Source organism: Enhydra lutris, unplaced genomic scaffold (genome assembly GCF_002288905.1).
Source record: "Enhydra lutris kenyoni isolate GAN:26980312 unplaced genomic scaffold, ASM228890v2 scaffoldscaffold14, whole genome shotgun sequence".
NCBI classification, from domain to species: Eukaryota; Metazoa; Chordata; class Mammalia; order Carnivora; family Mustelidae; genus Enhydra; species Enhydra lutris.
The window spans coordinates 22,003,490-22,030,507 of NW_019154098.1; the positions used below are offsets into that span (position 1 = coordinate 22,003,490).

At 45.6% G+C, this 27,018-nt stretch overlaps 1 protein-coding gene across 1 annotated transcript in view; it reads left to right on the forward strand.

The window, feature by feature from the left end:
• The window catches only part of LOC111146555 (exostosin-1), a 327,562-nt gene that overhangs the window by 216,150 nt on the left and 84,394 nt on the right, over window positions 1–27,018 (forward strand). The window lies entirely within an intron of this gene.

The window sequence follows — 27,018 nt, forward strand, 5'->3', positions numbered from 1 at the left end:
AGCAGAAATTATAATTACCTTCAAAAATGTTTTGTGTTCAGAGATTTCCCTTTTAGGGAGCTATTTTGAACGGACCAACCCAAGTATTTACTATAAAAATTCTAAAACCCTCCTTCTTAACTTCTCCTTAGTCCTTGTACAAAATTCAGAATTATGTAAAATTCCATCTTGGCTTCCTCAACCTTAAGCTGGGTATTTCCTTTTAGTTTTTTTTCTCTACCTCAGTGTCTTCTTTTAAGGGCCTAGAAGTCTTGGAAATGGAGGAAACCGTAGAAGAATGTGTATTACAGAAATTAGATACAAAATTGCATCATATGGTACTGCCATTTCTTTCTTTTCCATATTGCTTATATTAAAAGCAGTTTATCTTTTGAATAAAACACCAATAACCAAAAAAAGTCAACTTTTTTTTTTCCTTAATGCTGCACAATTAGTAGCTATCCAACATCTCATGGTAAACATATTAAAATCCACACTCAGTACTTTTAGGTAAAGAGTGCATTGAGATGCTCTTCCTTTTGTAGTAAATTAGGTAATCCCCTTAACATTTGATAGTGTTATTCTCAATTCTTATCTGTAGCTATACAGTCACTGAGCTGAATAAAATGTTGCAATGTAGCAATTAAGAACATCTGATCTTTTTTTTTTCCTTTAATCCACAAGTTCAGTAAATTATGACTTGATTGAGTAAACAATGTTGCCCGCTGTGGCTGCGTTGTTGTAGAACAGAGTTCTGCATGCAAATTAACAGCAGTTTATAATTCCCAGTATGATGGAGCATACTTTTTCTATACCTTACATTTCCCTTCTCCCACCCCAGGAAGACTGATTCAGATAAACACATTGTTGCATTGTCCTTTTTCTCCCAGTTCTTGGCCACTGGCAAGCATGCCCACCCCTCCAGCACTACCCCGGGGGACACTGGGGGAACACGGCCAGGAAACACGCTTGAGTGAGCTTCATCACCCCTCCGCTCTCTCTCAGTTGCATTCAGCAATGCTTCACCAAGGCATGCACAACTTAATCAGGCTGGAGGAAACGCCGGCTCGCTTTCTCATTAGGGGATAGAGTGTTTCCTGGATCCGAGGATGCACAGTCATGTTTGCATTGGGGTAACCTGCGGTATTTCAGTGAGGTCCTGCTCTGGTAGTGCATATGGTTCACTGTCAGATAATTTAACACCCAAGAAAATCTTCCTTGAATAAATTAGAATATATTTGCAAATTAATTGGTTAATTAGATTTTAGACATCTCTGGGGGACTGAGCTGAAACAGATGTGTGCAGAAGCCCCTCACCGAGCAGGGGATGAGAGTTTCTTGCTCAGCTTTCTGAAGGAAGAGTTCTTCTATCACTTGATCCTATCGTTGGGGTCAGAGTATTCTAGTATCCGCATTGATGCAGAAAGCAGTGGAACTGTGATTCTTTCTTGAGGTTCATTTCTGAGTTCATCCCTGTTCCAGGGATGTGCTCAGATGGTCCCATACACCTCAAATGACTGTACAGTAAAATAAAGTACTAGAAGAGCTGATTCTTGCTTATGGTCAGAAGACCGTACGGGGATCCAGGCACAACTGAAGGAGGATGCTTTTAAATAATTCTGTAAGACATAAGCTCTGCATATGAAAATGTCATTAAAAAGCAAAAACTTGAGCTCAGACCTAGGAGTTAAAAATCAACTGATATTTATCCATTCCCTTTCTTTTTCTTCTCTATTGCTTTGCTCTAGAATGGAAATTCAGTTGGCATTCCTCTGAGTCCTGTTTATAATAGTGATTTTTCTAACTGAATCATTAAGGTAAATTTCATTTTCTGTCTTTCTTTTTTTTTTTCTCATGAAGCATTTATGGTGCACCTGCTGGGTGCTGAGTTGGATGCCGGACACAAAATAGAATGACATAGTTCCCTACTTTCAGTAGGCTCCCAGTCTCTTGATGCTTTGCGGAATGGTAAAATTGGTTTATATTTTCTAGCACTTGCAGTGGGAAGAGGCAGCCACTCTGGAACAGGTTGCATAACAGGGGAAAAAAGTGCAGAGCTGAAGATTGTTTATAAATGAGCCACATGTCCACAATTTGGAACTCAATGTTAGCAGAGTCACTCTTTGGGAATTCGTATAGACTGTTGGAGGGTGTGCTAGAAATTGGCAACAAACCGGGTATCCAAGATATAAACATCACCATTGGGCCCTTCCTTCCTCTTTCTCTTTGGTGCCCACTTGTTATATTGATTGTCAGCCCCCAGAGGACAACTTTGTGTTACCTGTGCCTAGAAGAGTCCTTAGTGAAGAACAGACTGGGAGCGAATGTTGACTATGAACAGACGCCCAGACGTAGTGATTCTCGGATGTTTGAATAAAGGAGCCCCACACCTGGAAAATCATCGGGGCAGATTAGGGGCTGAAGGTGGATTTTTAATGGGACCGCGCATCCTGTTTTACCCTGATTTGAGAGATACGTCATATTGTCATAGTTAATTGCTTCAATTTTAGTTTTGCTTACGTGTTAAGAAAATGAGTCATCGCGGATATAAGTTATAAATAATTGGGTCATCTTTGAATAAAGTTTTCCGTTTTCTAAATCTGATTTTTTTTTTTTTTTAAGTAAGCACAGCCTTAAAAACACAAAAATGGGGGCACCGGGTGGTTCAGTCAGTTAAGGGTCCAACTCTTGATTTCAGCTCAGGTCATGATCTTAGGGTCGTGAGATTGAACCACATGTTGGGCTCTGCACTCAACAGGGAGTCTGCCTGGGATTCTCTCTCTCCCTTTCCCTCTGCCTCTTCCCTGCTTTCTTGCTCTCTAAAATAAATAAATAAATCTTAAAAAAAAAAAAAAAAACCCTCAAAAATGATATTCTCATTTGAAATCAGTCATGCTTTAAGCTTTGGGGGCCATTGCTTCTTGCAGTAGGTCTAGTAATGTTACCTCATATTATTTTCTTTCATTCTCTCCCATGGTAACTAGTTTTTTTCCTAAACCTTAGACAATTAATTCATAGTCTAAAGTACCATTGTATATATTTTTTTTAATTTTTAAAAAAATTTTTGAGTAATCACTATACCCAACATGGGGCTCGAACTCATGACCCTGAGATCAGAGTCACACACTCCACTGACTGAGCCAGCCAGGTGCCCCAAAAGTACTGTTATATTTGCTTTTATTTTCTCAGAGCTGTATTATTAACAGCACTATTCACCTAGCATAACCTTATTTCAAGGAGAAAATTTCAACATTCATATACTATATATTTTTTAAATGTGAGAGACAATAATTATGGCAAAAGAATTTAAACTCCATTCTTCCTTTTCCAGACACAGTCCATTAAAATGTAGCTCAATCAAATAAGATTATTTTAAAATCAGAAAGCTTCATGATCCCAGGATCCTGGGATCGAGTCCTGCACTGGGCTCTCTGCTCAGCGGGGCACCTGCTTCCCCCTCTCTCTCTGCCTGCCTCTCTGCCTACTTGTGATCTCTCTCTCTCTCAAATAAACAAATAAAAATCTTTAAAAAAAATTAAAAAATAAAATCAGAAACCTGTATGCTGATGGTTTTTATACTGACGTGAAGATAGGAATGTCATAAAATGAAATATTATATTGAAAATGGACTTTGTTCCTGCTATGCCGTCCTTCAGTAAGAACCACTATGGTTCTTCATATTAATATTCATAAGAATATTAATACATACTGATGTTCATAAGAACCAATAGGGCCAGAAAGAAAGGAAATTTACTGAGATGTTTTGTTTTATTTTATTTTATTTAATTTCCAGGCATGGTTTGTGAGGGAAGGAGATAGATGTTTTGGAAGATTTGGAAGCTTATGGTAATTGAATTCACTTGAGACCAGAACATTCCCATGCATCCTATACTCTGGAATGAGAATTACCCTTTAGTCAATCCTGAGTGGGTTGAAGAGATAGACTGCTGTTTATAGGCAAGATGGAACGTCTTTGGAATTTTCTATCTGAATACTATGGATTGGCAAATTCATTAAGTTCTGCCTCATTCTGGATGTGAAGGCAGGCACGGACCACATTCTGGATGTAGAAACAGGTATGGACAGATGAGTTGAGGGTCACAGAGCAGACTAGAAGCCCTCCGCTTGGAGAAAAGCCTTATCCACTGGAGCAGGGCGGACGCAGGGTGGGAATTTTATGGTCCTGGCAACAAGTCCAGCCCACCAGGCAGAACATACTCAGCAGGGAACTTAGAGTTGTGCAAAAGGTGAGATTGTTGGCAGGCACTTGGCACTGGGGAGGTCCTGAGAGCCCCAGGGCAGGTGAGTGGAAGAAGTCTAGGAGCAGACGTATGGAGAGAACGCTTGGCTACTTTCCGTCATCTTTAATGTGGTCTGACATCGGTATCAGGCCTTACTTCCTGGGCTAGGGTTTTGGCAGGGCTCCAGAATTTGTTCTGAGACATGTTTTCATTGTTACATACCACTTGTTAGTGAGGATGTGTGGAAGGATATTTTATTTATTCGTGTGTGTGTGTGTGTATCAAATAGTTTTTTCCTACAGTACCGCAGATGCTACCAATATTAACTAAAAGACCCTGACCAGAGGAAGCAGTCGTACCGGCATCAGCAGCTCCTCGCACCATACCTGGAGAACTGCGCTCTGGGGGATGTGGTTTTGTGTTGGTGGCTTATACTTAGATCACATAAGGTTGTTCACCCTGGCTCCATTTCCCTGGACCAGAAGTGCGGACAAAGATGCTGTTGGCTAGTGGTGGGTGGTTTCTGGAGCCAATATCTTGAGCCCAGAATATAAAATACGGATTTGGAGTCTGGAGGGAGGGGCAAAAGTCCAGTTATAAGTAGTTGAGACAAATGACTGAAAAGAGCTAATGGCATTGGTTGTGTCGTGAATCCCTCAGCTTGAACCCAGGCTTCTCGGGGCTTCTCTCTCAGAGAAAGGACTGGTTCTAGAACCTTGGGTTGAATTAAATTGCAAATGTGGTGGTCCTGTGTTTGACTGTGGGGTTTTTGAAGACTGTAAGGATAGGGGACCGGCCAAGGTATATGCTGGAGCATACAAATTGACTGTTGCGGGTCTGGAGAAGGATAGGTATGGTTATGTTCAGAACAACAGCCTCCCAACTAGCAGGAGAGTTTTTTAAAAAATAAAAGCTAAAAGAGGAAAGAGAAGAAGAAAAAAAAAAGGAAAAGAAAAGGATATGTTTAGACAAAGTAGGTAGGTTTGGAGGAATCAAAGTCTCTCTGAAGACTGTTACATCCAGTCTTTTTACCTCCAAGCCTCCAATCCAGCCAGGGTGCTGGTGACTGAAAATCATTATTTTATGACCATTTGCTATTTGGTGGGGTGTTTGGAATCGCTAGTTAATCCCATTCCAATTCATAATGGGCAGGTAGCCAATTCATACAAAACACCTTGACAATCCATTCTAATTGGTTTGTCTCCATGGAGCAGCCAAAATTGAATTGCCTGTGGAGACGGACGTTTCCTTCCATCCAGCACTTCTTTCAACTTTCCTTCTCTCCTCCACACACCACACACCACATACACACACACACACACACACACACACACACACACACACACACACGTGTGCGCACATACACAGTCTGCTAGAGTGATTTTGCATTTAAATAGCATCATTTTCCCACCCATCTTCCTGGGCTATAAATTTCCCCCAAGCTTTCTTTGTAAAAGAGGGACTGGATTAGAGGTAAGGAAAGTAAACAATGTCCTTGGGACATTTTCAGGGTCATTTGTATTGTCAGAGTTGGTTTCATTGCCAAGAGTAATAGAAGGGAACTTATCTGTGAACAAAACAAAATGCATTTCATGTTTTGGATGGCCAAGGAAACAGATTCCTAGACAGAGATTCATACCACTTAGTAATAGTTTCAGAAAGATCTACCGACCCACAAAACCTACGAGTCCACAGAATCATCTCCAAGGATGGGCTCACTATGTACTATTGAGAGACCCCCCTCCCCAAAGTATAAATATGTATGTTTACATAACTTTGATAGCTGGATCCTAAATAAATAATTACCCTTTACACCTGCAAGTTGGCTTTATCAAGCACTGCCCACCTACCTCTGGGCTGGTGTATGCATTTCTAAGGGGCAGCTGGGATTAATAGCATTCCCACCATTTTGTTAAAGGATCTGTTCAGTTAGCTAGCTGGGAACGCGGTGGTACTTCGTAGCAGTTAATTTGGGGCTCTGGAGCTGGGGTGAATCCTGGGGGTGCTCCTTACCAACTCTGTGACCTTGGGCAACCATTGAACCTCCCTGTGCTTTCAGTTTTTCATCAACCGTTCTTGAGAGAAGGTCTCTGCTTAATTGAAAATTATATCTTATAATTAAATAACATCTTTTTAATAATCTTCAGTTTTAAATGGCCTAACTTATTTATACATTTGGGTTTTACCTAAAAAAGGGAAACCTCCATATCATGATAAACTGTAATACTTTCTCCTTTATTAATGTGATACTGCCCACACCTTTCTCCCCCCACCCCAACTGAGGGTAAATTAAAGCAGTATAACTCATGCAAACATTTGTCAGCCCAAATGCTTTTCTAGAGATTCACTGTGTACAGACGCCTGGTTATTTACACAGTTTGTACAGTGCGTGCCATCATCTCTATGTAGAATGGATTTCTGTCGAATACCTGCTCCTAGTAAGCCTTGCTGGGAGTTTTGACAGTCAGAAATACATAACCTTACCCATAATTATCTCTGTGGCGTGTGGCAGGTAGGAACAGTGGGTATGTAGCATTCCAGCCCCCTAGAGTCCAAGAAGGATGAAGGAAACAAAGTTTCCATGAAGTGTGAGACAAAAGGAAGTCATTTCAAAGGAAGCCCATTGGATACATTTCTCCCTCTGTAATGTGAAGGCCTGCCTACAGCTGAATGGAAGATGACCTGATAGGCTCACCCCTGTCATTGGGGAGATTTGGTTTGAGCCCCAGGCCTCCGTGGAAAGTCAAATAGGAAGTGAAATTTACAAGGAATGCTAACAAAATCAACAAAAGTTTGCGTGGGATTCACAGCAGCTCAAACACTCCTCCTGGCCTGCAGACCTTCTTTGGGCTTCTGTCATGATAATTCATCTCTTACGCAGAGGAATGAATACTAGAGGCATGAATCCATAAAGAAACCTCAGCTTCTGCTTCTTCTTCTTCTTCTTTTTTTTTTTTTAAGTCCTTGTATGTTTGGAGAGAAGCCTTCCCTAAACAAAACCTATGAGGCTTGGTAACCAAGAACTGCCCTCTGGGGTTTCTTATCACCCATGTGCATAGAGCATGTCAAGGATACTTATAATTTAGGGTGAAAGAAAAGCGGATGAACCTGTTCCTTGGTCTGGGAAAGAATGGAATTTTTAAATTTCAGATTTTTGTGTTTCTGCAGTTGGTTTGGAACCTGTACTTGAGGAATTTTTTAAAAAACATGTTGCTGTAATCTGTCTTTCAGCATTACTCCTCACCCTTTTGGAGGATGGGGTAGGTATGGAATTGTCTTGCTATTGTGTCAGTGTATTAAATTCCTTGCAACTTGTTGCTTTCCTAAGAGCTTGGAATACAGTGCAGCCAACTCAGACTAGCCGGTAGCGTGTTCAGCATGCTTCCCCCAACTTTCCCCAGCATGTTCAACAGCTTCATCTTTTGGAAAATCGTATCCAGGTAGGAAAGGCTGACCGCGATTTATGCTGACTCGGCTATCCTCTGCACTTCTTATATGCATGTATGAGATACCTCTGGGCTCCACCGGGCTCCTTCCAGAACTGCCCTAGATCTCTTCGCAGCAGCCTTCTTCCTCAGCCTGCATTGCCGACATATCTGAAGTGTGATTTGAGGGTCTGTAGGAGCAAAGAGCCAGGATCTGGAGCCATCTGGAGCCTAGGAAAGTAAGCACAGAGCGAACATCTGCTTGAGATGTTGTGGAGATGTGTAGCGCACTGATTTACAGTCCTTTGGGGAGCCTGTGTACAGAACCCAGACTCTGGAGGAAGCTGGCGTCTGGCAGGAGTCGGGGTACACAGTTGTGCCTGATTATCAGGACGTATCATGAGTCTGTCTAGCCTTCTATTGGAAGCCAAACTGTAGATTCCTAATTTGAGGCGACATCGGTCATCCGTGCCACCACAAAACAAAAATGCGAAGAAAAGAAAAAAAAGGCCTAGACTCACACGTCAGAATATACACAGCAGTAATGAAATAAAATGATGCTTCTCACAGTCTTTAGAATGTAGACGTTAAGAGCGCGCCCTGTGGAGTCAGACCACAGGGGTTCCAATGCAGGCTGTATACACAGAGCTGTGTGACTGTGGGGAGGTCTCTTGGCCTCTCTGTGCCTAGTTTTCTCTTGTAAAAATGGGATGGTAATAATAGTATTTGCCATTTAGTGTTCTTTTGAGAAGAAAATGAGGTTTATTTATGTAAGGAATTTAAAATAAAGCTGGAAATAAAGTTGGTAGGTGAAGCTCTGTATAATTTTTTGCCTAGAGGGCATGAGTGTGCATCCAAGTCTGGGACACCCACTGCCTTGTCAGACAAATGCCGGACTGACTTTCCTTCTTCTGCTCTTAACTCTGCCGCCACCACCTGGACTGGCTTGGTCTGTCTCCCTTGATCCTTGAGTGTGTTAGGAAAGTTCGAAGCTGGGGGGCGGGGGGGCTCTGTAGCAACAGCTCCCACTTGCTGAGCTGTTTTTTTTCCGCACACTTTCTGGGACACTGGCTTGTCTTTGGCCCTTAGGCCTGGTTCCATTGTTTCTTCCTTGGAAAGGGCTTCCCTGACCATATCATCTCCACTTCTGTGCCCCCTCCCACCCGTAACTGCTTTGATGCCCACCAAGTCTTTTTTTTTTTTTTTTTAAGATTTTATTTATTTCTTAGCGAGAGAGGGAACAGGAGCAAGGGGAGTGGGTGAGGGAGAAGTGGGCTTCCTGCTGAGCAGGGAGCCCAATGCGGGGCTCCATCCCGGGACCCCGGGATCATGACCCAGGGTGACTGAGCCACCCAGGCCCCCCGATGCCCACCCGGTCTTGAGCATCTTAAGGTTTCGTAGCTACCCATGACCTGCGTGTGCATTTTAACAGGGTTTGTACCCACAGGAGAGGGCGGAACGGCCCCATTTCTGTTTGAGTCCCCCCTGTAGGTTCGCATCTGATCCAGGATAGTGCCCGCATTTCATAGGCATTTGGAAAATACTAGTCCAAAGTTTGAATAAGTAAGGGACTGAGCGAACCTTGTGCTTTACAGAATACATTCCCAGTGGTGTGGGCAGAGCATTTCTTCCTCGTGAGCTGGCCAGTTCTCATTCCCCCCATTTCGACTAAACTCTACCCCTTTTTGTGTATGTGGTACTAGACGGGAGAGGGAAGCCTGGGAGATAATCAAATGCCTCTTCTGGAGGGGAGCTCTGGCCTCCCCCTCCCCATGTATACTCTTGACTCGGGGCCAGGGAGGAGGAAGCAGGCCCTGCCTGTTTTCCTTTCTCACCAGGCGAGTTCAGTAGGGACACTTGCGTGTGGCTCTGCCCCCTCTACTGGTTGAATGGGGCGTCTGCACCCTTCCTGGATGGCCTTACCCCTTGCGGGTAGTGAGGCCGGCCTCGGGGCGGTGCTGGGGTTGATCCTGAGGGCAAAAAATGAAAGGTGAAGCACGGTTTGTCCACGGAGCGCACATTTTGGCATCTCTCGCCCCTGGATTTCCATCGGCATCACACACATTCTGTTGTATGGGGTTTGCAAGGTTGAAGTCAGAGTTTCACACTGGTGCACACAGGTTAAAACCTGTCCTTGAACATCGCTGTGCGCATTTCGTCGTTCCCCGCGTGCACTACGGAGACCAGATTTGCAGAGTTTCTGGAATACCTTCAATGCAAGGTAGCTCAAGGGGATAGGGTCATCACACTTTTGTCGGTCTTTGTGAGTTCACGATAGAAAAGTTGCAGGGAGAAAATAGAATCTCCTTGTTCTTCTTCCACGTGCGCGTGCGCACACACACACACAGAAGGACTTAAATTGCTTATAAGGCCCAATAAATAAATTAGAGGGCACCTGGGTGGCTCAGTCATTTAAGCCTCTGCCTTCGGCTCGGATCATGATCCCAAGGTGTTGGGATCGAGTCCCGCATTGGGCTCCTTGCTCAGCAGGGAGCCCTCTTCTGCCTTTCCCTCCCTGCCTGCCACTCCCCCTGCTTGTGCTCTCTCTCTCTCTCACTGTGTCTCTCTCTGTGTCAAAGAAATAAATAAAATCTTCAAAAAAATAATAAGTAAATTGGAGACAGTGGAATTTGCCGGTTTGCTTGAAGAAACATAATTATTTTAAAATGACAAACCGGTCCCTTTGTCAATAAATGTTTTATGTCGTAGCTCGCATGCCTGGATACCGTGTGTGAATTATGAATCAGCTTATAAGCAGACGTAGCAAAGGGTGCCCAGCAGGGCTGTGGGCTGAGGGCTAAGGGGGTAGCGTTTCCGACTCTCTCTGCTGCTGTTGTGCTGGGGACGCAGCTGTGTGAACATGAATTTAGGAGGGTATTTTATAGCTTTTTTATAACTTGTGCTCGCTTACAAGGATTTATCGAACATTTCCATCAGGAAATACCTCACGTCCCACCACCCCCTCCAGATCTCCACCTCGACGTAGCGACAACATGAAGCCATCTTAATTTTAAGTTTTAAGGTCCCTTACTCTCCATTAAGGGTTTGTTTTTTTTTTTCTCCTCAAAAATCATTAAGTAGTTGTTAACTTCTTCCTCCTCCCTGTGATTCTGCAGTGTCCACTGAGTCCACCAAGGGGAAGATTGTGAATGCTCGCAGGGTTTTGTGTCTGTGTGTTTCGTTCCTGGGTCATTTATCGTGGAAGGATTCCATGATGTCAAGTACACTGAACAGACCAATAGCTTACTTTGGTTTTTCTTGGTCCAGGATGATCTCAAACACGTGAGAGAGTGCCTAGTACCCTATCAGAGCAGAACCATGAGAGAGAGAGAGAGAGAGAGAGAGAGAGCCAGACAACAAATGCATTAACCTATCCAGAATGTAGCAGTCAGGAAGAAGCTAGAAAGAAGCCATTTTAAGGTCAGGGTACTTGGAAGGTCTGCATGTTAAGGTCTGGTAATACTTTATTGGAATTAACCTTTGCAGCAAGCGCCACAGTATTTACAGCGTTAGGGCTGTGAAAAGATCTCACCTGTGTCTCTTTCTTCTCAAGACATCAGGTACCGCTGTACAAAACACAGCTGATGGTCCCGCAGGTTCTCCAGCTTCAGGTTTGGACTGACCATCTTTGATTTCCAAGGGTTGTTACGACCTGGCTGGGTCATTCTGGGCCGAGTATCGAACCTCTGTCAGCCTCCGTGCTCAGCAGCGTAGGAACGTCAGGCTTTGATCCGCTGGGCAGAGAGCCCTTGGCACAGTGCTTAGCATATCCCTGTGCTCTCGGCTAGGGCAGTTGCTGTTCTGACCATTATCGTGGATCCTGCATGGGAATTTCATTCATTCATTCATTCATTTTTGCTGGGAGCCTTTCCTTGGACTCTCACCATCAGCTTTCTTTTTCTCAGCAGGTTTAACTAAAAGAATGCAAAATGTGCTCTGTGAGGCTGGACTCTGTATATAGATTGTCCCCCAATCTTTTTTTCCAGCCTTTTTTTTTCCCCCTAAGGGATTAGCAGCCTTAAAGATCCAGGTGGTGGTGGCTTGCTCTGGTCTGGCCTCACAATACGATCTTTATTTTGCTGTGTTGGGGGTTCTTGGGTAGGTCCTATAATCCCTAAATTAGTCCAGGAGGCAGATGCATGAAAGCCATGTCTTTGTTGGGCAAAACCCAGTGATGGCTTTTCTTTAGTTCCTGGCTCCTATTCAGGCTAATGCCTTAATGTCTGAAATTCCCTCTTTCACCCCCTCACCTGAAGGAGTATTAAATCAGCAGGAAGGACACATCATGGGGGCAGAGAGATGCCTTCACGGGGCCTCTCCCCAGCCGCTGGCCCCGGGCCAGGCCCCCCCAGCAGCCAGCCCTCGAGGCCCAGCAGAAGCCAGCTCCCGAGGGCTGCTCCCAGCAGGAGCCCAGGCTTCCTTCTCCTCTCAGCCCACTCCCCTGCCCAGTGAAGCTGCCGCTTTCTGCGATTATGTCATCTCTGCCTTCTCTCTCATGATTTCCTTCACCCTAGAGATGCTCCACGTTAGGGCAAAATACAGGCATTCAAGCTGCTCGTAGCATTTAGGGAGTTGGGGAATTTGGCTTTTAATTACTGTGAAAATATGATTATTTAGGGACTCAGCACAATCTCTACAGAGCTTGTAGAATTCTGTGGCAACAGGAAAAGGGGCTTATGAATAAGTGGTACCCTAGTTAGTTGGCCGGCCCCCAGTGGGGACAGCAGGGGGAGTGAACGGAGCCGCCCGCAGGAACATCTGTTCGCCCTCATCAACATGTGAAGGCTCCTTCCTGCTGCAGCTTTCCCATCTGTAACGTGGGTTCAGACCTGCTGCCTGGTGCTGTTGCTTCGCATGTGTGTGGAATCTAGAATGTTCCGTACCATCGACATGTGTAACAGAAAGAGCTTATCCATTGGGACAGGCTGACGTGCACCACACTCCTGTTTCCAGGCAGCGAGAAGCCTCCACCTTGGTTTTGTACAAACATTGTAAGAGTTAGTGTTCGTCACAGCAGAGTGTTTCTGACTTGGTGAGATGACTGGTTGTCACAAGTGTATTTCGCTTGCCTGAACGTATTTAAAAGTTGTCGGCGGTCTTTGCACCCAGGCCATCTTGGTGGCCTTTGATGGCCACTGTCAGCTGTCAAGACTGCTCCCAGTGCTTCCTCTCAACCCCAGGCCTGCTTGACCCTTAGGTCTCCCTTAGGTCTCAGCTCATCCCCCCTCGTCCTGACAAGGTCAGTGTCTTCTGTGTGCTCTTAAAGTACCATTAGTCTCTCCTCTGAATACTTGTTAAAAATTCTTTAAAATCAGTCTCCCCAAGAAGACTGGAAATTCCGTAAGGTAAAGAAGCGTGATGATGACGATGACGAATTTCTGGTCACCAAGTCTTCCCTGCTCCTAACAATAGCACACCTGGTTCCTGGGTAGGTTCACCGTGTTATTGGTAGATGGGTGGATGGATGAGTAAGTGAAGGCATGAATGAGGTATCAGTATCTCCTGCAGTGTTTATGTCTCTTCCCTGTCCTGTTCATATGGGACTGGGGATCTGCACACATAGGAGGGGTTCCACACAGTTTTCTAGGTAACCGTAAGGTGGGTTGTGGGTCTTGGTACCAATGCCTCGCAGTGGATGGAGAACATAAAATTATATAAATTCTTAGAAAGAGGCCTTGGGTTTCTATGGTCTGCACGTGGTCCTGCCTAGGATAAAATACAGCAAATCATCAACCATTTGTTTCTCACCAGCTCTGTCTGCTCCCCAGGATCTGGGAGAAATATTTGAGATGGGAGGTGACCCCAGGAAGGACATCTTCTCTAATTCAGAGCCAGATAAAAGAGCTGGTGCAGTGCCAGGCCTATCTCTAGCCAGAAGACCGTGAATCAGTCCAGGAGTTTCCTTAGGGATTCTCATGGTGTCCCTCAGGACAGAGCTCACTTAGCAAGTCATGGGACATCTCCAAGAAGCATTCTAGAAGTGAGGCATTGTATGATACTATATGATAATCCAGGCCCTATGGTCGGAACGCCTGAGTTCAGATCCCACCTGCTTGCTTTTTAAACGAATGTAGACAACTTAGATAAATCCTCAGTTTCTTCTTCCATAAAGTAGGAGACATAATATTCTCTCCCTCACGGGGTTGTCGGAAGATCAAATGGCCAGCGATCATGTGTTTTGCGGAAGGTTGGGCATGGAATAAGTTCACAAGAAATGTTAGTTCGAATTATTATCATCATTCTTCCTGATAGCAAGAGTTTCCATTGCACTTCCAAGCCAGTCCCTGAGAATGCCTGTCCATCCTACCCCTTTCAGCCTACATGGGGACCCACGTTTTCCCCTGCCTGCTCTGCCCACTCGTGTTGGGCTCAGACTTTTGCTATGAAGACCCAAGCACAGTGTCCAGGAGTGGCCTCATTTATACTGATTTCGACTTCTCATACCTTAACCACTAGTGTAAAGGCCAACTCAACCACCTGAAAATCCGTACCATCTAGTGATTCGTGGGGAGTGTACCCTCTGCACACAGGCATTAAATTAAATAGCACTGACGGTGTGTGTGTCCTGCCAGACCGCCGTGCTTTCTGAAATCACGTAAGCACTCTTAATCTAAAGGAACATATTATGACCTCAGCAGCCTCTGCATAAAAGTTAGAGGAAAAAAGATTTTAAACGTGGCACCAACTAAAACCCCCATATGGTTATTTAAGGCAGCTTCAGCACTTCCCCGGAGACTGGGCTCTGCTAAAGAAATAGCCACTCCTCTTACGGAATGATTTTTTTTTTCCCCCTTTTAAAAAAATTCCTTTTTTTATTTTTAGATTTTGGATGAGATTGGGACTCCAAATCTATTTTCAAGCTGTCTCTTTCTCCACTGGCTCAGAATGCGCTCAAACTCACCTTTTTTATCTCGCTTCTGCCCCTGGTGGTGGTATCTTGGGCAAGTTACTTGACCTCTCCTGGCTTTGCTTTTTTTCATCTGGAATGTTTGGAGTGGACGATCTTCGCAGTGCCTTCCAGCTGTTAACTTTTTTTTTTTTTAAATTTCATGATTTCTCTCTCTCTTGTTATTATAGAAAGCACGAGTGTTTTGCCGTCAGCATGAGATAGGAAAGTATTCATTGATCAAGTTGAAAAACCTCCACTTTCCACATTCCAGGAATCAGACTTTGGGCTCAGAGAGTCTCATTCGTTTTTAGGCAGTTTTTAGTGGTAAGGGTGGTTTGGGTTTCACTTCTGTTTTTCTGCGGACCTTATTGGGCATGTGGCCATTTGATCTGGGTACAGATTACTCTGTCTTGACACACAGCAATGCCCTTACCCTTGGCCTGTTCAGGGATCCCACAGGCAGGACCTCAAGGCTGCCCGAGTCACTGTTAGTGAACCAAACTGCCTAAAATTTTCCAGCAGTTGCCTTTTGGCACTTGAGCAAGAAGTCCTTTCCATGTGCGTTTCAAGATTGTCAGATATCATTATCTCCAAGTATTAAAATTTTCAAAGAAAGGAGGCAGTGTGTTTGATTTATAGAATAATTATCTAGCTTTAGCTCTCACTTGGTTTTGGCAGTGGTTTTGCAAGCGCCCGAAAATTAAATCCATTTTTTTATGGCACTACAAGGTATTATCTCACAGCAAATGATAATTAAACACCTGTGAAATCAATTAGCCCTTTAAGCAGGAAAAAAAAAAAAAAAAGTTTTCTAATTATGTTTTCACACTTCCAAAACTTTTATAATCCCAAAACCAACTCTGGTGGAGAGGGATGTGGTCGATGGGAGTGGCAGGGTTAACTTTCCATAAGGATCATCCCTAAATGTTGATGTGACTTAGCCCCGAGGAAGGCGGTCTGGGGTACCAGCTCCCTTCCAGAGAGGACTCAGTCGCCTTCGGAGCTGACTCTCAGCGGCTGTCTTATCTCACACACAGCTGAGTCGTCAGTTCCTCTACAAAGGAAGTTACTTGCTTTGTGTTTCGATGCCAAGTTTTACTTGACGGTTTATTTAAAAGCCAAGATACCTTAGTGGAAACTAAGCAACAAGACGTTCCATGTGACAGAATTGCTCTCTCTTTAAGGGCCCTGTAGCCAAGAGCTCTGAGCCATCTTCATTACGGATGCATACCCAGAAAACGGACCGATTGGCTCATAGCTGAGAATTAGCACAGTGGAGCCCTGGAAATCGTGGCTGGCTTTCCAGACCCTTCCAAGGATTGTGTGTGTTTCATCATTGGCTTTGGTAACAAATTAGCTAGTCCAGATGCTTCTTTTGGAAAATGATCCGTACTTCTGAAGCACTGGATGGGTTTGGGGTATAGGCCATAATTGAGACTCAAAAAAGAGGGCAGGAGGGGCGCCTGGGTTTCTCAGTTAGTTAAGCATCTGCCTTCGGCTCAAATTCATGATCTCAGGGTCCTGGGATCGAGCCCCACATCAGGCTCCATACTCAGCAGAGAGTCTGCTTCTCCTCCCTCTGCTGCTCTCCCTGCTTGTGCGTTTGCTCTCCCCCTCTCTCTCTCTCTCTCTCTCAAATAAATAAATAAAATCTTTTAAAAAGGAAGAAAAAGGACAAGAATCAAAACAATGCCAAGCCTTTGACATCGTCTACCTCATGACCTCCTCATATACAAAGACCGTTCCGAGAAAGCGCTTTCCTTGTGCTCCCCCATATTCCTACACGCCTCCATTTACATAAAGTTCTCAGGGGCACTTCAGTTGACGTGCAGTTCTCATGTACTCTGTCCCCTTAGATCCCCAGGAGACCTTGTTTGGTCGGCAAGGTGAACATGATCGGTCCATGTTATAAATGAGATGGATTTAGAACCAAAGTGCCTTGCTTGTAATCAGACCGTTGATAACAAACGCAGGACCCGAAACTGTAGTTTCTAATGTTTGGTCATGCAGGTTTCATTCTATTCCTCTACATAAACCTCTCTTAAAGACATTCTTTTGAAAAAAAAAAAAAAATTTTTTTTTTTTTTAATTTTTCTCCAAAGACATCTTTAATGAGATTTTGCTTTCCTGGCAGATGGCATTTAGAGCCGCTGATGAATCTCGACATTAACCAGAGAAATGAGGCTGATACTACACACACAGACACAAAAAGACAGAAGAGGATTTCTCCGTGTTCTCTTAGAAAGTTGTCCTGGGGGTTATCCTGGCATATGTGGCCAGCACCTGGGACACTTTGTGACCTCATAGAATGAGAGGAGAGATGTGGCATTCATTCAACAACAAATATTTCTTTAGATTACTATAGTCCAGGCACAGGTCTAGGGGCTGAGTCCCCAGTGGTGAATAAGAACAGGTTAGCTCCTTTTCTAATGGCGTATGTATGACATTTAGGGAGAAGGCGAGCGCGCCATCAAATAAGCAGATGGGTGAGTTCAGACAGTGGTGAATCCTAGGACGGAGAGGAAACAGGGCAGTGGGACATTGAGTGCTGGGAAGGCGGGTAGGTCTGTGAGGGCCTCTCCGAGGAGGGCCTGTTTCTCTGAATGCTGATTTGCATCATGGGGCAGGTTGGCGAGAATATTCCAGGCTGAGGGCAGAGCGAGCACAAGTCCAGGAGACGGTAATGAGCCCGTTGTGTGTAGAGAAGCTGCTAGCAGGAGATGGTGAGTGAGGAGAGGGGCAGTCTGAGCTGTGGGCGGGGACCAGTTCTCATGGCGTCCAGTTGGCCACGGCAAGGGGTGTGAATATCAGCTAAGTGCCGTGAGGACCCACTGGGGGGTTTCAGCCTTGGAGTTAACATTTTAAGGGTACTTTTGGTCTGGGAAAAATGGATTGAACCTATAAGACTGAACTTATTCTGACCTGAAACTAATAGGAACCAGAGTATGCTTCTCATTGTTCTGTTCGCGTGGAGATCTAAAGGAGTAGAATGAAGGAGGTCTAGGAAAGAGGGGCGTGGGGAGACTGGGTTTCCAGTGTAATTACAAAAACCATTGGGTGTTTGCACCTTTATTTCCCCTCTGCTTCGTGTGCAAGCTGGCATGTAGTTGCTGCTCGGGATTTTTCTGTCCAATGAATAGGTATCAGAGCAAGAAGGCATCTTCAGGGCCACCTGGTCTACCCCTCCCCTGTTAGGGCACTTAAATTTTCTTTGTCCCATAGGCCCGTCCCCAAAGGAGGCCTCCTAGGAGTGACTCGCTCCCTAGCTGCTTCTCAGAGCGGGGTGGGGGGAGTGGGGAGACGACGTCTGGGCTGAGCAGAGCCAGCTGGAGGAGGAGGGCGAGGTGAAACGGAGCACAGACTCTCTCCCCCAGGGCACTGTTGTTCTTCTGCCAAAGGAAATGGCAGAATCTGGATTTATGGGCCTCTCCAGTCTCCCCGACCAAACCTTTATGGGAGGGTGATCTGGTAAATAAACGATACGTGCCATCAGGTCCCTAACCACACACAGATGTTTACGTCCCACGGACATGCACCTGTACGTTTATACATTCATGTACCCGGAAGGGAGAGGATAAACTTTTCATGGTCCGCCAGCTTCACGCAGCGTTCATAGGATGTCACTGTCCCATTGATTCTCGAAGATGCACCCTCTTCCCTTCCACAGACTTCTGAGGCCTCCTTCGATGCAGCGTGAAGGGCCCAGAAGTGAGCTGGCCACGACTGTCCAAGTCAGAAGGTAGACCTCGGGCAGAAATCGGAGCGGAGTCAGGAGGGTGAGGTGGGCCGGGCCAGCTGTCCTTTCGTTAACTGTAATTAGTTCTCAAGGTGTTGCTGGATCACTGAGGTGCCAAGACCAGACGAAAGGCTTCTGTGCTCACCAAGAATGCAGGGCACGTCCTGTTCACCACTGGGGAGTGCCCGCTCTGGTGACGAGAACAGCCCAGCAGGAATTCCAGACATCCTCCTAATCCCAGGGCTGACCTAGTCTGAGTCTGGCTTGGCAGGAAAGAATGTCTTGGCTCAAGAAGGGAAGTGGTCAGAACGCTGGGTCGAGCCCAGTTTTCTTTGGGGGATGGGGCGTCCTTGCCACTGGACCAAAGCAGTGTTTATGCTCAGGAAGCCAGGAGGAGGTTTCTACCGTTTGTTTGCTTTTCTTCAGCTCAGACGTGGAGGAGAGCCAGGACAGGGTCCACTTTGAATGGCGCTGCACATGCATCTGACTCGATTGGCTCATAATGCTCTGTATCGGGGCCGGGGAGACACATTCCCCACCCTCACCGGCGTGCAGAAGGAAAACGACATGTTTAGCAAGCTGCCAGGCCTTTAGAACTAAAATGGAATACAAAAACGGGTACAAAAGGAAGACAAAAATAAATAAGTAAAAGACACTGTTTTCCGTTCTCTGACTTGGGCTCAGCCTCGACCCGGAAGTGAAGATCGTGCTAGAAAGATCAGGCCTAACCATGAGCCCGATGCACTGTTAGGGCCAACTAGAGGCGATCGTCGTGAAGAAGGGCTTGCGTCTCTCGGTCTGCCCTTGCTCTCGCAGCCCGTGCAGCACAGCAGAGGGCAAACCGGTGGAAGCTGAGTGAGCATTTGCTGTCCGTTTTCTATTTTTCGAGGGGCTGCTATGGGGGAGGGGCTGGTTCAGCAGAAGGTCGGGCTGTGGCCGTGTCTCCTGGAGGCCAGGGAGAGAGCAGGATAATGGGCAGCTTAATACAGTATGAGCAATGGACAGGTTAACCCTGGGGCACTCTGTGAGCAGTGAGAGTGTCTCTGGCCAGGACTCAGGGGTCCAAGGAGGCTTCCTCCGGGAGTGCAGAAAAAGCAGAGGAAGGAAAAAGGGGTGTGTTGGGGAGAGGACCCCCTGCTCCCTGAGACTCGTCCCGTCCCTGAGGAGTAGCTGCCGTTTAGGACAGACGCTCCGTGCTCGTGTTCTCCGCTTCAGGCCCTGCTCCCCTTGGCCAGGCTCCTTGGCGCCGAGCCTGGTGAAAGGTAATGGTAAGATAATGACCTGGGGCTTCCCATTTGCCCTCAGGCCTGTCGCAGACACTTAGCTCCTGCAGCCAAGACCTTGGGGTACCTCTGACAGACCCATTTAATTCCCCTGAGGTCATTGTTGCTGCTGTTTTTTTTTGTCGTCCCTCCCTCTTCTGTCCCCCCATACCCGGGTCACGCTTTATGTAGCATTTCCAGAAATGCTTTCTTTCTAGCCAGAGAATTGCTGAGACCCACGGGTCCTGGAGTGGCGTTGGTCTTGGGGCTGTTTGAAATTTGGCTTTGCTGAGCACAGAAGCTGGTGTGCCGGTGGCCTTTCGTCAGCATTCTGAGATCAACGTCACCCAGCCCAATGCGCAGAAATCTTTCTTCTTCACCTTTGCTATCATGATGTCATTCCTTCCTTCTCAGCAGCTCTGAGAGATGACAAGAGAGCATATTGTGGATTCTGTACGGTACGTGCTCTCGCATGAGCCCCGTAAAACCTTTGTTGCTCTACTTCGCCATCTGTAAAGTGGGGCCATTTCACATGTTTTTGTAGAGCTAAAGTGCAATAACGAGCTCAGGTGGTTGCCCTGTACCCAGGAAACGTGTAATCAGTGTAGGGGGAGCAGGGGGACCGTTATTGTAATCGTCACCTTTAGGGGCACCTGAGTGATTCCATTCATGAAGTCGGATGGTCTTGATTTCGGCTCAGGTCATGATCTGAGGTTCATGGGATCAAGCCCCACATCAGGCTCCATGCTCAGCAGGAAGTCTGCTTGGGATGCTGCTTGGGACGCTCTCTCCCTCCCTCTCCCTCCCTTGCTCCTCCCCACATCTCTGTCAAATAAATAAGTAAATCTTTTAAAAAATAATAATAATAACCATTACCCTAACGGCTGTCCTATTTTATTACTTGCTTTTACATAGTCGCTGTTGAGCTGCTATTTAATGAGCGGGAACCAAAATGGTTCTCTACCCATGTTGACGGAGGTGGTGGTCCAGTAGGCGCTGGATTCACTTGCTTACACAGGTGATGATGACCATGCATGCATGTCCAAAGTTCTGGGCTGTCAGTACGTGTATAGATGCTGTGGGGGAGTTTTAACCTGATGTGGGGTTAGGATCCAGTGTATTCAGACGGGACTGCTTGCTTCCAGGTATCTTCTGACTCTCTCTTCCTCCCCATGGGGAGCTGGCATAACCCTGCCTCCCTCCCAGCGTGGCTTTGAGGCTTCCACGGGATCATGTATGTGCGTGTGTGTGTGTGTGTGTGTGTGTGTGTGTGTGTGTGTGTGTGTGTTTGTGTGTGTGTAAGAGTCCACGCCTCCCCGGGGACCTCATGCCCCAACCAGAGCCTGTGAATGTTACCTCCCTCCCTTCCCTACACCAAAAGGAGCTTTAAATGGCCAATGGAAGGGAGACAGTTTTCAGTGGATAGCCAAGAAGCGTGCAAGCCCGAGTGGATACCCGTCCCTCATCGCAGCCAGCTGCCACCCTCTGCGGTGCGCAGCTCGGGACCAGCAGCAGCACCCCTCCCGGGGAGCACCATAAGGAGAGTCCTCACCTGGGCCCCCTGAACTTCTAGCAGCAGGTGGTGCTCAAGGCCAGCATCACCTGGGGGAAACAACACCACGTCCACACAGCGAGTGCCTTCCGACCGCAGGCTGCTGGGTGTCCCCCAGGCTGCCACCCCTCTGGGCCACCCGGTCCAGCCCCACACGGGGGTCAGCGCTCAGCCCTTATGACACCGGGACACAGGGGGCTCATTCGTGGGCACAGAGGCTGTGCGAGTCAGTGGTGAAGACACAGGCTTAGCGTGCCCCTCGAATTCTCCCGACTCCTCGAGGCCCGTACCTCTCTGTCAGCTTGCTCCCAAGGCATCCCAGCCAAGCTCTGGGGCCGGCTGGGCCCATTTTCTAACTCCAAGGTATGTTTCTCTGTTGACGTTTATGTCTTGAGCCAGTTTCATGTTATCATGTGTTATGAACTTTGGGTTTTCTCAAAAATAATGGAAATTTTATGCGTGGAGTCTGTCGATTCTGAGAGAGGGTCTGCGTTAGCAAGGTTAATAAAAAACAGAGCACTGTCTTGGACTGAAGGGCTGGTGGGACATGATGCTGAGTTTTGAGTCAGGGAGAAAGGGCCCTCTCAGTGGTAGCCATTGGGGGCTCATACTGGAAACCAGGTGAAGGGCCCAGGACTTTGCGCCATAAGAAATGTATTTTCAGGGGCCCCTGGCTGGCTCAGTCGGCAGAGCGCGCAACTCTTGATCTCGGGGTTGTGTGAGCGCCATATTGGGTGTGGAGATTGCTTAAAAATAACATCTTATAAAAGACAAAAAGAAAGAGAGAAATGTCTTTGCAGTCCCTGCCTTTGTCTGAGCTGACCCAAGAGGCAGCGTGATGTGGTGGAAGGCAGAAGCCTTTTAGAATCAGAAAGCCTGGAGTTTGGGAGCCCTAATGGCCCCATTGCTGTGACCTGCGTTATTGGCCAGGTTATCAGTTTCCAGACACTGGGAACGTGTCACTCTTCTGCTAGGTCCTTCAGTGACTCACAACCACTGCATAGGATTGTGTCTGAGCTCCAGGAGATACCACACAAGAGTCCTCCCAGTGGAACGGCAGGGTCATCCCCCCCACTCCCTGGCTCCCTGTCCCCCAAACTGTGGTGGGTCCTCTCATCTTGTTGTTTGTTCCTGCTATGCTGCTTTTACCCCCCACCCCCCGAATGCCCACTGCCTCCTTTCAGCCCTGCCAAGCTGAACCTCGCTCTTCGCTTAGTAATCATCTCTGTTTCCCTTCCCCCTGCTTCTCAGTCTCCCCCCCCAAAGCCAGGTTGTCACTCTTGTTTCTCTTTGCATCATCGACCTCGCGCCTCCATCCGACCGCTAAATACCAATCACTGATCATCATACCCCCTCACTGAATAACAACAACACATCTGCCTTTTCACGGGGCCGTCAGTTCCTTGAGTAGTGTCTGACACGTGGTAGGCATGCAACTAATTAATGTTTGTTGATTGAATAAAAGAAAGCACAGAGGAGGTGCTGAGAAAGTTATTTTATTTCCCTTCTCCCCGCGTACTTTATGGAACTACAGCCTTCATAAATTGCTTTTGTTTTCTTTCTTTTTCTCGTAAGGGATGTGATTCAAACCTGGGTGTAAGCAAAGAAGATTAAGTGCTTATGAGGATGGAGACTGGAGGGAACAGATAGCATAGACGTTCACTTACTTTACAAATAAATACTTGAGACAAACTGTAGGCACATCATGGGGAGACTGGAATTGTATGACTACAGAGATGAGAAGCCGGATCCCTTGCTTCGTGCCTACCCTCTTTGATTAACAGAAAGCAGGCTCTCGTAGCAACTGTGGGCACTACAGAGGAATTGTGGGTCGCGCAGGAGGACCAGGAGGCACCCTGCACCAGCAGCATCCTTGTCTACGCAGCTTTTTATAATAAGGCAAAATCCTTTCAATTAGAAGCTGCTGCTCTGTTGTGATTCCCAGCTTCTGTTTGCTGTGTATTTTAAAGGGTCTGTTCCACATTTCTCTCTGGCTCTATCTTTGGGGAATCTGTTCTTTCTTTGCTTTCTTTTTCTTTCTTTCTTTTTTTTTTTTTAAATGTTTTTGTTCCTCTCATCCTGATGTCATTCACAATGACCTGCAGTTGCACAGTGCTTGGCAGTGTATAAGGCATGGACATGATCTCACTTGACCTTCACGACTTTGACGCACAGAGAACTCCGTTTGCACAGGAGCCCACAGAAAGTGGGAGGTCAAGAACCCAGAGTCCTTAAGCCACATCTTCTAACTTTTCAAATCAGCTCTCTTTTCCTTTATATTCTATTGCCTTCCTTGAGCCATAATGATAATAGCTGTCATTTATGGATCGTTTGTGATATGCCTGTGTTGGAGTTCAGTGGTATCATCTAAGCCTCGTACTAGAGGTGTCTCCATTTTTTGCCAACCAGGAAGCCAAGATTTAGACAAATACCTTTCCCAAGACCACTCAGCTTGTAAATAGCAAAGATGAAATTTGAACCCACGTTTGGCTGTGTCTAAATCTACTTATTCACTAAGCTTCATATTACTAACCTCTTAACTCAAAGTTTTTTTGAGCTCTTAGCACAGAATTTAGGATGCATCCTAATTACCCAGAGGAGCTTGTTAAAACAGGATTCTGGGCGCTTCCCCTGGAGTTTCTACCTCAGTAGGCCATGCTGAGGCTGGGAATTTCCATTTCTGCCAGTTTCCCAGGTGGTGCAGTTGCTTCTTCTGGTTGGGAGAACACATTTTGGAGCACCCCTGCTCTCGCCATGCTACGCCCCCACCCCCGGGTACACTGAATTACTGCCAGCAAAACTGTGTTTCATATGGAGGGAAGGACTTCAATTATGCATTATTACATGCCCATTTCAAATGGGGTGTATCCCATCTATTATTCAGTACAACTTTAAGGAGAAAATTATTATGGCCATAAGTGGTTCCTGGCTTCTAGGTTAAATTCAGGTCATGTCATTTTATTGCATTTTTTCTTTGCAGTCATTTATGAAAACTGTTCTAACTTCTCTGTCACCGCCTATACAATGGGGAGCTTAATGCCCATCTGAAAAGGGTAACAAAACCATTTATTAATTAAAGCTGAGAGTTCTCTGAGATAAGTTGCCTGCCTTATCTGCTTACCTCCTTGCTTGGGATATCCTGTGTTAATTATCTCTTACTTTGAAGAAGTTTATGATTTTGATGTGATTTACATTTCTAAATGTAATCATGGAGAATGAGTCCCTTCGAGAAGGCTGTCCCCCTCACTTGACCCGTCTTCTGCCATTCTTCCCCCATCTCTAACCGCCAATAACCACTAATCTGTTATCTGTTTCTAAAATTGTTATCTCATGAATGCTATATAAATAAATAATGCCATCTATATCCTTTTGAGATTGGCTTTTTCACTTAGCGTGATTTCCTTGAGGATGTCGTGTGTATCAATACTTCATTTCATTTTATTGCTGAGTATTCGAGGCTGTGGACGGACCACAGTTTGGTGAACCATCCACCCAGCGAAGGACATCGGAGAGTTTCCGTTTGCGGCTATTCAGGATAAAACGGCTGTGAACGTTCATGGGCAAGTTTCTGCGTGAAAATAAGTTTTCATTTTCTCTGGGATAAATGCCCAAGAGTGAAATTGTTGGGTTATATGCTAATCGCAGTTTTAGTTTTAAAAAGAAACTGCCGAACTTTCCAATGGGACTGCTCTGTTTTCCCTTCATACCACCAACACATGAGGGTTCCGGTCTCTCCCCGACCTCTCCAGCATCCATTCTCCCGAGCATAACCATCCTCATGGGTGATTTCCATTTCCCTAATGGCTCATAATTAATGCTGAGTATCCTTTTATGTGCTTATTGGCACTCTGTGTATTTTCTTCGGAACCATATCTAGTCCATCCTCGATGTGTTTTCAGGTTGGATTGTCTTTTGATCGTTGAATGTCAGAATTCTTTACATATTCTGGGCTATCTTTTCACTTTCTTAACGGCCGCTGGAAGGAGAGGGAGCCCAGTTGTCTTGACTGAACTTGCCTGAGTTGGAACTTCTAGAAGGTGGAGCTGGGAGGGGTCGGTAAGGGAGCAGGTCCTGGCTCAAATGTCACAGACGCTCACTGTTCTTGCCAAGAACGGGTAGGTTTTCTTGAACAAATGTTTTTCCATTTGTCATTATATCCTTAGGACCGTTTCCAAAATGTTATATGAATGTTTTTGTCATTTTTACCCGTTAAGTTGTTGTTTTGCTAGGGAGGGTACCCACAGAGTTAGTGCCTCACTGTGCAAGGCCAGCCTTCTCGAATGTACTGTGTGATGTAGACGCCTCTGGGAAACATGATACCCTCTGTTCTCATCTGTCTCTCTGAATTACCAGATGATTCTCTGGTCTCAGGTCTCCCAGCTGGAGTAGGATCTTCTCTGTACAACATCTACAGGACTAGAACAGGGCCTGGAACACTGTGTTTCTTGAGAGAGTGATTCCAAAAAAGAAAAAAAAAAGAATGTTTTAAGCATCTAGAAGGAGGTGGATGGGTGTGTGTGAGCACATCCAAATGGAGAGGTGGGTCCATGGAAGGGCTGAGCAGAAGGGTTCCTAACTCATGTGTGGCCCACCCACAAAGACTGACCCCTTGCAGATTCATGGGCTGAGCATGGTTAGAAATCTGAAAATCATTGTTTGAAGTTTTATGTGTACATGTCCTGGGTGTGTCTTCATGTGTCTCTAGGGATACACACCCATCAAACATATGTTTTACACATGTGAGCAGATACCTAGGTATACATAACAGATACACAGGCACTCATTTATAGAAGGGTTATAGAAGCCTTTGGAGCAGTGGGATATTCTGAAAGGACATTCTTTCTTAACTACGAGTAACATAAAGAATAATGGGGTGTTCAAACAATCTCTTGTCATTTTGCCGATGAGGAAACTGAGTCTCAGAGAACTCCTGTGTTTTGTTCGTAATGTCACAGCTACCTAGGGGCAAGAATGTTCATCCCATATCTCCCGTTACCTGTTGCGTGAATGAACCCAAGTTTCAGTCATGTAAGCTTTATCCCCTGCATCAGCAAATCCTTCTTTTCTATCACCACTTAAATATCAGTACCCTAGAATAACTGTCATTTGAATTTCTGCTGTAAGTTTTCTACCTTCCCTCTACCTCCACTCCTCTAAAGTAAATTCTGCAGTTGGCAACTTTGAAACTTGTTGCCATCCAGAACATTAATAGGGTTTTACATTTTTAGCAGCCTAATGATGAGGCTGTAGGACCTTCTGTGCTAGTCCCTCAGGGGTTTCTATTCTGGGCATTTATTAAACTTTGCTGTAGTCTGAAGTATGTTTGACCTTTTTATATTACAATTTGAGTTTAAAGTTTATATGTATATTCGTGTGTGTGTGTGTGTGTGTGTGTGTGTGTGTACTTATTTCCCCCTTCATTCATTAGGTAGAGAACCCAACCTTTTTAACAATTGAATTCAAAGATACTTATCAATTATTTCCCTGTGTTTGCTGAGCAAAGAAGAAGCCATTACCGTCATAATTTAATATTTCTTATTTAGCCAAATTTGAGCCCTCTTAAAAATCTTTTCTACTTTCAGGTCTATTTTGCAGTTTAATTAATGCAGCGAGGGTTTTTATTTTACTCTCAATGGAGATAATCTTAATCCATTCACGGTGACCTTTTCTTGTGCAAATTAGTTGTACAAGCTTGTTTAAGCAAATGGTCCTTTGCCTGATGTCTCTTCTTAATGACGGGTTTATAATTGAAAATTGGCTTACTCCCATATGCCTAGTTTGTATGAGAATATAAAAATAGATGTGGACTTTAAAAATATAAATGTATATATCGGTATCCCAAAACGAGGCGGGAAGAATCCAATGCCTGGAGGCTATGATTAAATTAGACTATTAGAGTCAGAAAATGCCGGTGACATATGCTACTGTCAAAGT